Source organism: Bos indicus x Bos taurus, chromosome 21 (assembly GCF_003369695.1).
Source record: "Bos indicus x Bos taurus breed Angus x Brahman F1 hybrid chromosome 21, Bos_hybrid_MaternalHap_v2.0, whole genome shotgun sequence".
Classification (NCBI taxonomy): domain Eukaryota; kingdom Metazoa; phylum Chordata; class Mammalia; order Artiodactyla; family Bovidae; genus Bos; species Bos indicus x Bos taurus.
The window spans coordinates 22,235,330-22,247,822 of NC_040096.1; the positions used below are offsets into that span (position 1 = coordinate 22,235,330).

Below are 12,493 nucleotides of genomic sequence, written 5' to 3' on the forward strand. Positions count from 1 at the left end.
CTGAAATGGAACTGGAACATCACTTCTTCATTCTGAACAGACCAAAACCACAGATAAAGCCTTGATTAAATTATTGTATAACACTTTTCTAATCAACAGAGTTTCTTAGTATGGTTTCCCCCAAATACACTGCTGCTAAACCTGATCTCTGCAGTTCCGTATATTAGATTCTTATTTGCACTCATCTCTAGTACATTTCTTTCAGCTTGATTCAGCCCATTGTCCTGAATGTCAACATATTTGCAGATCCTAATTCTGTGGCCCGAAATACTAACTTCTCTCCCAGCTTCACATTATCTATAAATACTAGTGGATTTTGAAGAATGGTGAGGAGTCAACCAAATGGCCAAAGCAGAGAAGGCCTCCAGGTAGAATACATACCATGTACAAAGGAAGGGAGGGCTGAGAAAACACAGTGGGTTACAGAACAGTTCAGCACTGACGTTGCTGGAAGGGAAAGTAGGAGGTAACGATGAGAAAAAAGAGCAGCTTGGATGGTGCAAGGCCTGTTTATCAGCTAAGAAACCTCTCCATCCGGCACAAGGGACACTGGAGGATTTTAACTCAGAAGTGACCTGATCAGATCTGTGTTTTAGAAAATCTCTTTGGCAACAATATAGGCTTTTAAAATTTTTCTTCAAGTACCAATGTTTTAAAAAATAAGTCACTTTAAAAAAAAAAAGTTCTGAGAATATTATACCAACAAGTGACACCGGCACACTCTTGTCTGTGATGAGGTGTCTCCCTAGGGCCACAGACAGGCCTCAGCGACAAAACTCTCCACAGTAAGGAAATGGAGAACAGAGGTGTTAGTCCTTCCTCCCACAAAAAGGGATATAAACTTTGAACATTTTCTCCTCAAGTTTAACCCTACAACAGCTTTAACAAATCTAACTCAAATGAAAATTACTAAAAAAAAAAAAAAGAAAAAATTAAGTGACATTACCTGAAACACAACCATTAAACAGGAAAAGTAACGTTTAAATGGTTCGTTTTCTACAAATAATGCTAAAAAAAAAAATCTCTAACACTATTTTTCAATTTTGGCAGACATTAAGCTAACTACTTCACATGTATTATCTCAGTTGATCCTTGCAAAACCTCTTACGGTAAATGGTATTATTATTCTTACTTTACTGATTTAAAAAACAAAAAACAAAAAAAACATGGGCTCCTCAAAGTAAAGTAACTTATCCAAGATTACTTGTCTAGTAAGTGGCTGAGCTCACAATTAAACCCAAGCTGGTATGATTCTAAAGCTCAAACTCAATTGCTGCAATATATTGCCTCCTTTGAAAATAATAATAGTTATCATCTACTTAATACTCAAGTTCTTAATGCTCAAGTTCTGATGCTTCTTAAAGCATCCTAAACCACAGGGCATGGCCCTCATTAACAACCCTTATTCCATCAAGTACCAAAAAGGACACCTATTAAACACTGAAGTTGACACCCCTACTGTGAAAAATACATGCTTATATAAAAGCCCATCTTTACTATAATGGCATAATAATTCTTATAAATAGTCTTGATATAATTTCATATTTACCCTATTTTGATAAAACTTTGATTTATATGTATTTTTAAAATGTCCTCTGACAGTCACGTACCCATTTAGGAAAAATTTCTAATGGATCACTTTGTGCAACCTTGCAGTGGCATAAAAAAGTGCTGGATACCTGGAGACCACCCTCTGAGAAGAAAGATGCTTACACTGCTGGCTACAATAGGAGATGATATTTGCACTAGGCTTTTTAAGATAAATTGTATGTAGAGAGGTGAAAACGGGAAAAACAGACACTGAAGATAAAGGAGACAGCACAAAAAAAGAGCAAAAAGGACTGAAAACAAATGGCATATTTAAGGAATGACAAATCCTTGTGGTAGAGGAGTACGTGGAGATGTAGCTGTAACATCAGGATTTTAATCTGCAGGCAATGGAAACCACAAAACTTTGTGAGCAGAAGAGCAGCTTGGTCAGATCTGACATTCAGCATGGTAACCAGGACAACAGCACAGAAGACAGAGTCAACAGAGAAATATTAGGCAACTACTTCAAGAATCCAGGGGAGGGCTCGCTTCGGCAGCACATATACTAAAATTGGAACGATACAGAGAAGATTAGCATGGCCCCTGCGCAAGAATCCAGGGGAGAGGTAGTAAGGTCTTCAGTTAGGGCAATGGCGGAAACAGAAAAATGATGAGTAATTTCAGAGAAAGAACTGACCCCATCTGAAGATCTGTTATATGGCTGGGAGTAGGGGTTAGAAGGACACTGAGAAAGATGAAGGTTTACAAGACAAATGGGGGGGAAAAAAAAAAGCTCCTGACCTTACATTAAAAATCAAGTGGATTAGAGATTTAAAAACATTTAAAAATTAATGTTAAAATTTTTTTAATTTTTAAAATTAACATTACAAATTAAAAACATTTAAAAATAAATAAATGAATGGTCATATAACCTTGAAATGAGAAAGGCCTTTCCAAACAAGACTGTGGATACAGAAATCATTTTTTAAAAGCGAGAAATAAACTGGCTAATCAGTTAAACTTCTACAAAGCAATTTAAAAAAATTAAAATTTGAAAGAAGCCGGAGGAGAAATCTGCAACCCATAACAAGGAGCTAATAATCTCCCATAATCTTTATTTTTATTTTTTGGCCACATGGCATGCGGGATCTTCGTTCCCTGATGAGGGACTGAACCTGAGTCCCACCCTCCACCGTGGAAGCATGGAGCCCTAACCACTGGACCGCCTAGGAAGTCCCCTCTCACATAATTTTTAGATGCACACACATGCACACACACACACACACACACATATATATGCTTTAAATAAATAAAATGACAAATATTTCCCTAGGAAAATGCTCTAGAAACACAAACAGGCAATTCAGAAAAGAATACAAATAACCAGCAATTATGGGGGAAAAAATCTTAATCTCACTACTGATCAAAGGAATTCAAATTAAAGTAACAATAAAACCATTTTCAGCTATCAGAATGGCAAAGATAAAAAAGAATAGTAACTTATTATTGCCTAGTATGTAGGGAAACTTCACATTCTCACACTGTCCCACTGGCAACGTGTACCATCTATAGCAAACTTGCAAAAACTTCTGTAAAAGGAACAAGGTTGTTTTATTTTTAAGAGATGATTTGGTGACTCGTGGAATGGATGGCTAAATAAAAGACCATGCCATTAAACAAGGCTGGGGACCCCTGGGGAAGCAGGCCAGAATGAAAAGCTCATGTCTGAAACATGTTCAACTGGAGCGGTCCATGAGACACCCAGGCAGAGACGTGATGGAAGTACAAGTCTGAAAAACTCAAGAGAAAGACCAGGTTGGAGACCCAGATTTGAAAAGTGGCACCTCGGGAGTGGATGAGCTCCCTAGAGAAAGACTGTTTTCAAGTTCCAGGACTGTGCCTTGGAAAACGCTGACACTTAAGAGGCGAATATTACAGAGAAAGAACAGTTACCATGGTAAAATGAGAACTATGAGAGAATCACATGATGGCAGTCAAGGAAGAAAACATTTTAGGAAACTGGGGAGGTCACCAACTTCAAATGCTGCACAGAGATGGGTGGCAAGAAGAAAAGGACCTGGCAAATAAGAAAGAAGGTCATCTGGGACCCCAACAGGGGGCGTCTCAGTGGAGTGGTGAGACAGGATCAGATACTATCTCCAGAAACGGCACTAGAGGTGGAGAACCAGAGACAGCAAGTGTAGAGTTCTTTCTCAAGAAATCTAAAAAGGGAAGAAGAAAAACCAGGGGAATAAAGAAAGGGTTAGGACTTCCCTGGTGGTCCAGTGTTTAAGAATCTACCTTCCAATGCAGGGGACACGGGTCCGATCCCTGGTCCAGGAAGATCTCACATACTGTGGAGCAACTAAGCCCTTGTGCCCCAACTACTGAAACCTGCTAGGGCCCCAGAGCCCGTGCTCCACCACAAGAGAAGCCACTGAGATGAGAAGTCTGCACGCTGCAACGAAGAGCAGCCCCCAAGAGCAGCAACGAAGACCCAGCACAGCCAGAAATAAAGAAAGAAGAGAGAAAAACAAAAAGTTGGGGTTGCAAAGAGTCAGACATGACTGAGTGACTGAACTGACCGACTGAGTCTGCAGTGGTGGCACAGCCAGGGAGGGCATGTATTTCCCTCTCTCTTTTTTTAAATAATTGAAGAAGAGGCATTTATTTGCACCTTGCAAGGAAAGAGGGACTAAAGACACAAGAAACAAAAAGTAAAGAAGATTCTGAAGAACACGGAGGGGGGTGGGGGGCAGTTATCTATGGAAAGGAACATACCCACTTCTTCCTTGAGAAAAGAGGGAAGGAAATAATGAGCAAGAACAATCTATCTAACTATACCTCTCTGAGCTTCAGCTTCCTGTCTGTAAAGCAGGATTAGGAATGGCACCTATTCTCATAAAACTGCTGTGAGGATTAACTGAGGTAACACATATAAGCGCTAAGGCTCTAACTTTTGGTAGCTATATGTTTGTGCATGTGTAGGGGACAGCCAAATCCCAGAAATAAACCTGCTTCTAGAGCCTGACACCCAGTAACGCGTGGGTTCCCTGATAACATCTGTCAAAGGGAGCATCTACGTGGCCCTACCCATCCCACCACTCAGCAAGACAAAGAAATGACTATTTGGAGGACTCTCATGTGGTAAGCCTTGAAACAAGCCCAGACCGAGAGCATACGGAGAGAAGAATCAAGGTGGGAATCTGAATTAGGGGTCTGTGAAGAGGAAACCAGTTGAACAAGTTCCACCCAGCACATGACTTGAGCGGTTTCCCAGCTCTGTGCAATACAGAAGCGGAACACACCAATGCCGGAACTGACTACTCCAAACCACTGAGATTCGGTTCCTCCAGGAGCGGCTCGGCGGGTACACACCCAGCTTGCAGAGCAAATGCCCCCCAAATGTCTGCATGACTCACTGAGGAAAAACCTCCGAGTAGGCCATCTTTCCTCATAAATAGGATAAGTACTGAGCCACTAACACATATGAGCACCGTCTCAGCTTTGGAAACAGCCTCATAATTTCAACACTGTGTGGCAAAAACCCAGTCCTGAGAAAAAGGAGTGTAGATTATTCAAAAAGGCATTCCTCACCATATGAAAAGGGAGGGGAATTAGGGCTGGGTTCCCAGAGAAAATGGCATTTATGTGTTAATGTGTGTGAGTGTGTGTCTGTGTGTCTTGATGGGGGGAATATGTCAAGCCAAAGGAAGAAACTGTACAGAAACTTTGAAGGATTTGAAACAGGGAAGGAAGTGATTAGGTCTGATTTACAAGATCACTCCAAACACAATGGATTAGGAAGAGGGGCTATTAATGGCTGCAGAACTACTGAAGAAAGGCAGGCAGTCACCTAGGCAAGACATGACAAAGGCTAGCTTTCCAAGCCATACACGCAAAATGAGAAATCTTGATAGTATCTGTTTTAAAAGAAACTTCTGAATATGATTTAAACCAATCTGAACAGCTATAGGAATAAGTGAGAAGTAGAAGGGACTTTTTTTTTCTTCATCTTAAGTAACTTAGTTTAACCTCTGTGTTCCTCGATACCTAATACAGACCCATCCCTGAACTAATCATTTCATTCTGCTGAACTGGACATGAGGTATGCCAGGTTCATGTGCCAAAATTAAATGTCTGAATTTCAAAACGGTCCCTCATCTTAACCAGGGTGGTAGACTATGGTGACGGTTGCACCATTTGGTAAATTTACTAAAAATCACTGAGTTATACACTGAAAATGAGAGAATTTTATGGTATTTAAACTATACTTCAGTGAAAAGTTCTGGACAAACAGGATTAACCCACCCCACTCCAGTACTCTTGCCTGGAAAATCCCATGGACGGAGAAGCCTGGTAGGCTGCAGTCCATGGGGTCGCTAAGAGTGGAATATGACTGAACGACTTCACTTTCACTTTTCACTTTCATGCATTGGAGGAGGAAATGGCAACCCACTCCAGTATTCTTGCCTGGAGAATCCCAGGGACAGAGGAGCCTGGTGGGCTGCCGTCTATGGGGTCACAGAGAGTCGGACACAACTGAAGCAACTTAGCAGCAGGACCAAATCTTCAGAAGCTCAGCCTGGTGAAACATTACCATGTTCAACCTATCCACCCATCCACCTTGACTTTACCATATATCATAAAGCATGAAAGACCTTCTAACCCTAAATGAAAAAAAAAAAAAAAACTTCAAAGTAAGCTAAAGCCTCAGCCTAGTCACTGCTGATTGCAATCAGCTCTTGAGAAAAAAAAAAAAAACAGGTGAGAGTCCTCTACTAGGTGGAAGACAGGCACATATTTCTTTGCAAAAAAACCAGTTCTCTGAGTCACTGCCAACTGCAGCAGCTGCTAGAGCCCAGGGGAACAAGGAGAGCCTGCAGACCAAGAATACACCAAAAAAGTTAATGATCAAATCTAATCGTTAGTGAGAATGTATCAAGAGGTGGGGTTAACTGTGATAATCATGAAAGACATAAACCCTGGTCTCTAAAGTGAAAAAAAAAAAAGTCACTCAGTCATGTCTGACTTTTTGTGACCCCCATGGACTGTAGTCCACCAGGCTGCTCTGTCCATGGGATTCTCCAGGCAAGAATACTAGAGTGGGTAACCATTTCCTTCTCCATAGGATCTTCCTGACACAAGGATCAAATCCAGGGTTCCTGCACTGCAGGCAGATTCTTCACCATCTGAGCCACTAGGGAAGCCCCTAAGGCTCACAGTAAATTAGATAAGACATAAATATAAAGCAGCATACTGTGAAAACTACAATAAAGACACTTGGGGGGCAGGAGCTAAAAAGACACAAGAGTGTGTGTGTGCTCAGTCACATCCAACTTTTTGTGACCCCATGGACTGCAGCCTGCCAGGCTCCTCTGTTGATGGGATTTTTCAGGCAAGAATACTGGAACAGGTTGTCATGCCCTACCCCCAGGGGATCTTTCCGACCCAGGGATCGAACCCGCATCTTCTGCATTGGCAGGTGGATTCTTTACCACTGAGTCACTTGGGACGTCCATAGAGACACAAGAGAGGGACATCTAACTCAGACCTGGAGGAAGGATGAGTGTCCAAGTAAGCTTCTTGGAGGAGGCACTGCCTAAATTTATTTTCTTAGATAGGCAATATATTTTTACACAGATCAAAATTTTAAAGCATAAAAAGATACCCAGTTAAAAGGAAGAAAATCTCATGAAGTGAAAAGACAAGAGTGTCAAATGCTGCAGAGATTAAATAAAATAAGTCATGAAAATTTTCCAGTGGGCACAGCAATCAGGTCATTGGTGACTCGAGAAAGAGAAATCACAGTGGGGGTAAAGGAGGGCACACGATCATATCCACCTAAGTTAAGACACACCAAAAAAGTGGACATAGGGAATAAAGACAAGCTTTCCTTGAAGGAGAAAATAAGAGACAATAATCCTAGACAGGGTCTCGGATTGAGGGAGTCTATCTAAAATGGGTGAGGATATTTATGTGCTAAAGAAAAAGAATCCGAAAAAAAAAAAAATCAAGTTATGAGCTCAAGTTAAGGAAAAAACACTGGATAAGAACCCTAGAAGACAAGAAGGGACAGGATCCAAACCACAGAGAGAAGATTGAATCTTAAGAAGAAAAACAGTTCTCCCATTGCTACAGGGAAGGAAGTCAAGATGGCATGATAAAGGAGATGCGGTAAATTTGTTAGGGCCAGAAAAAATGAGGGAGCTCTTAGAGAAAGTAGAGTTCATCAAGTTGTGACATGGGAAGCCAGGGATGGAGATGTGTACTAAGAATAAAGGTTGATAAAACTTCTGATCGGCACCGCCAATCTCTGACAATTCAAGTAGTACTTTCAAAAGGCACCTCCGTCCATGAACTCTCCCACCGTCTACCACTGGAAATAATCCCTTCTTCCTCCAAACTTCCTCTAGACTTTCTCAGTATCTCTTTATCTCTTAACATTATTTAAGAAGGTAAGGGTGGAATCCTTTTCTGATTTCTATTTGAAGCATGGTGCTCAGTAAATAACTGCTGAATGTCACAAACTGTTTTCTCTCTTGCTTGAGGACCACTCAATGATTAATACAGCCAAATAATGAAAGAAAGAAGAAAGAATGCTAAACTCTCATCATCATCAATAATGGAATTCTCTTAACCACCAGAGCCCCCCTATTCCACACAACTTTTCACCAATTCAATGGAATGATATTCTGAGCATCTACTCTGTGAAAAGCACTGTGACAGGAGATGCTGTTCGACACCAAGAAGTGGAAAAAGACTCACCCCTAAAGGAGCACAAGAGAGTGAGACAAACACACACACACAGTTATGCTGTCCATTCCCTCCCATACTATTTCAGACTATATTGCAAAACCCAAGCCATAAAAGAACCTCCTCCTTAGCTAAACTTTCACACATTAACTTTTTGCATCATTTCCAGGGCAATCTATATTGCCTTTTGACATCAGTTAGATCTTTCATCCTTTGATGTTGAGTAATTTATGAATAACTCTTCCCTTGTAGCTCAGTCAGTCAAGAATCCGCCTGCAATACAGGAGACCCAGGTTTAATTCCTAGGTCTGGAAGATTCCCTGGAGAAGGAAATGGCAGCTCATTTCAGTGTGCTTGCCTGAAAAATCCCATGGACAGAGGAGCCTGGTGGACTACAGTCCATGGGGTCGCAAAGAGTCAGACACAACTGAAGCGACTAAGCACGCAACATAACCATCCCAACATTTTTAGCCATGTCAGAAAAAAAAATACAATGAGCAATGGAATATCATCAAGTCATTCAAAATAAAAGTACCTTTTAATAATATGAAATGGAAATAAAAACAATTTTAAGTAACCTGAGAAAGCCCTTAGGTTAGAACGTAAATCTTCCACTAACCGTTATACAATCTGTACGTAAAAATCTGCAACATGCGTTTTCTCAAAGCAAGTTTTGAGAAACTTGTTACAAAGTTCTTCCTCATATTAAGCAGATTTTTATTGACAAGTTCTGTTCCTCTGGTACTGTACATGATAAATTGAAACCCTCTTTCATTTTTCAGGGATTTTTAAGTAATGGCAGGCAAAACATTAACGGGTGAATAAATTCCTACACTGGAGGAGGGGTTGATCTTCGCAATTCTATGATTCTGTGTTCCCTCTAAATTTTGTTTCCATATTAAGTGATCTCAGTCCTTCAGTTACTCCCCAAGCGTTATAATCTCCGTGCTGTGCTGTGCTCAGTCACTCAGTCATGTCCGACTCTTTGGGACACCATGGACTGTACCCCACCAGGCTCCTCTGTCCATGGGCTCCAGGCAAGAATACTGGAGTGGATTGCCATGCCCTCCTTCCTCCAGGGGATCTTCCCAACCTAGACCTTTCTTAATGCTGGACATGCTCACTCAACATGCTCTAGGCCCAGAGCGATAACCAAGTCTCAACTAGAGGACAGACACCCACTGACTGGGAGTGGTTCCCCAGGGAAGGATCCTGATGTATCAGCAGTGCCTGCTGTGGGTGTGAAGGAACCCCACCACATACCTATCAAGGTCCCTCTTAAAAGTATGGCCTCCAGAACATAAAACCAGCTTCAGGTAGCCTCTGATTCTTACAGAGGACGGTAGGACCACCTCTTCCTTTGCTGCATAGGTCACATTTCTACTAGTGAGTTAATAAACATCTCATGTATACCTGTGGCTGATTCATGTTGATGTATGGCAGAAACCAATACAATATTATAAAGCAATTATCCTCCAATTAAAAAAAGAAAGAAAGAAAGTCAGCAGCTGCATTGCTGCTACTGCTAAGTCACTTCAGTCGTGTCCAACTCTGTGCGACCCCATAGACGGCAGCCCACCAGGCTCCCCCGTCCCTGGGATTCTCCAGGCAAGAACACTGGAGTGGGTTGCCATTTCCTCCTCCAATGCATGAAAGTGAAAAGTGAAAGTGAAGTCGTTCAGTCATATTCCACTCTTAGCGACCCCATGGACTGCAGCCTACCAGGCTCCTCCGTCCATGGGATTTTCACCATTGCCTTAGCTCCTAAAATAAAAAAGAAATCTCAGGTTTGGTTCATTTTGTTTTTCTTCTCACTAATCCTCTCCCTACTAATGCTACTTCTCTATCCTGTGTTGCAGACACTCCATTTTTTAAACCCCAGTGCAGGACGTCACAGTTACGTTCAAGGTATCTTGAAAGCAAAATCTGTCATGTATTAACCATGTGCAGCATATTAACCACTCCAGCAACTGAAGTTTGATCAATATACCACTAATACATTCACAAGTCCAAACACAAATGTTTTACATGCAACATGCCCTAACAAGTTATCTTTGAATTAAAAATCTAGCAGCTCCTTTTTTTGAGCTACAATGTATATTAGATAGATTCACCATTTTTTAACCATTTTACAGAATGGAGTTCAGTGGTTTTAGTATATTCACAATGTTGTGCAACCACCATGACTATCTAATTCCAGAAAATTTCCACCACCCAGAAGGAACCCTACACCCATGAAGCAGTCACTCCCCATTGAGCAGCTCTTCTGGAATGATTTATTCAACTGGTTACAAATCTTAATCACATTACAGTCTAGTCCACACGTACCCAATCTGCGGAAGCATCACAAGACAAACTCTCAAATGCCTTACTGAAATCTAGACATTACTCTGCTTCTCTGATTCACTAATCTGGGGACCCTGTCCAAAAGGCAAAGATGTCATGGTGACAGGGCCTTTCTCAGGAAGTCCTGGTTGACTCCTAAGGAGCCCTTCATTTCTTACCATAAGCCATATATACATGCTTAGTTTCTCAGTCGTGTTTGACTCTTTGCAACCCCATAGACTGTAGCCTGCCAAGCACATCTGTTCATGGGATTTCCCAGGCAAGAATACTAGAGTGGATAGTCATTCCCTTCTCCGGGGGATCTTCCTGACCCAGGGAGCGAACCCGAGTCTCCTGCACTGCAGTCAGATTCTTTACTGTCTGAGCCACCAGGGAAGCCCTCTCTGACACATGACAGAACATACGCTATGGACCTTAGCCAGAGACTAGTTCACTAGACTAGAATTTGTGGTATCTTCTCCTTTTTAATAACTAGTACATTTGCAGTCCCCCATTTTCAAAAGCCACACTTCTGTTCTTCACAATGTCACCAGGTGACAGTTCAATAACTGTGCCTACCCAATTCGTACTTTAATGGCTTTAGTTTAAGCTCCATAAATTAAGAACATGAGAACTCAATGAAGGAAGTAAAGAAACTGCAGATAAAACATAAAACAGTTAAGAAGTGACCATCAACAGGTCTTGAATTCTTAATTTAAATAGTCCCTTGAATCCATTATTCTGAGAGAGAACACTGTTTCCCAAACAACTAGTCCTAAGAAAGACAATCTGTGAGGAAAGAATCTGATAGTAAACTAGCTTGGAGGAATATTGCCTACATGATCCTCGCCCTTGAAGATTCAGAATTTACAGCCCATGATAGTCTAACAGTCCACTAGTTACATAATCTGTTTAACTTGGTTTATTACAGTATTTCTGAAACATATCTGACCACTAAACCCTTTCCTCCTTAATGTCACATTAACAGAATACACGTCAAAATAGTGATACAGAGGTTAGCTACACAGTTTTCAAAAGTTCCTCAAAACTGTACTCTCCTATAACACAAAGAATAAATTGTGAGTTTGACAAGTTGATTCATACCTTCACAGTATACATGTCAAAGTTGTCCATCCAAAACCTGTTTGCTCAAGACCAATTTCATTACACTATTAACCTTTTTAACATAATACAACTTGCTTGAATACTCTCTGGAAACTTCTAGCTAATTTTTCCAAGAGGATACTTAAGCCATATGTTGCAAAATTCTCAAAAGTTGAAATGCTTTATTCTGAAAAAAAAAGAAAAGTTAAATCTCAATTCATAGACTAAAGAGTTTGGCAAATTCCAGAGCACATTTCATGAGAGAGCCATTCCTGGTACTCAACATCTAAGACTGGGGTCCCCAGTCCTGGGACCATGGACTGGTACTGGTCTGTAGCCTGTTAGGAGATGAGCAGCTGGCAAGCGCATGAAGCTTCATCTGTATTTACAGCCACTCCCCATTGCTTGTATCACCATCTAAGTTCCACCTCCTATCAGATTAGCATCAGCAGTAGATTCTCGTCAGAGTGCCAACGCTGCTGTGCTTGAATCAGCCCAAACCACCCCCTCTAACCCGCATCCGTGGGACCGATCCACGGGCCGGTGCCAAAAAGGCTGGGGACGGCTGATTTAAGACACTATCCAAATACCATCTAGAGAAAAAGAGTTTTACCTCACTCTTTACACCAAAATAAATTCTAAATGGATCAAAAGGTCAAATGTTAAAATTCTTTACATCCTAAAAATACTTGAAGAAAGCCTGGGGGAATATTTTTGTATAGAGAAGGACTAAAGAATCCCTTTAAAAATGATACAAAGCCATAAGGCTAAAAAATAA

At 41.1% G+C, this 12,493-nt stretch overlaps 1 protein-coding gene and 1 pseudogene across 1 annotated transcript in view; one reads left to right on the plus strand and one right to left on the minus strand.

Moving 5' to 3' along the window:
- Window positions 1–12,493, minus strand: part of IQGAP1 (IQ motif containing GTPase activating protein 1) — a 107,073-nt gene that overhangs the window by 78,508 nt on the left and 16,072 nt on the right. The window lies entirely within an intron of this gene.
- Window positions 2,072–2,169, plus strand: LOC113880249 (annotated as a pseudogene).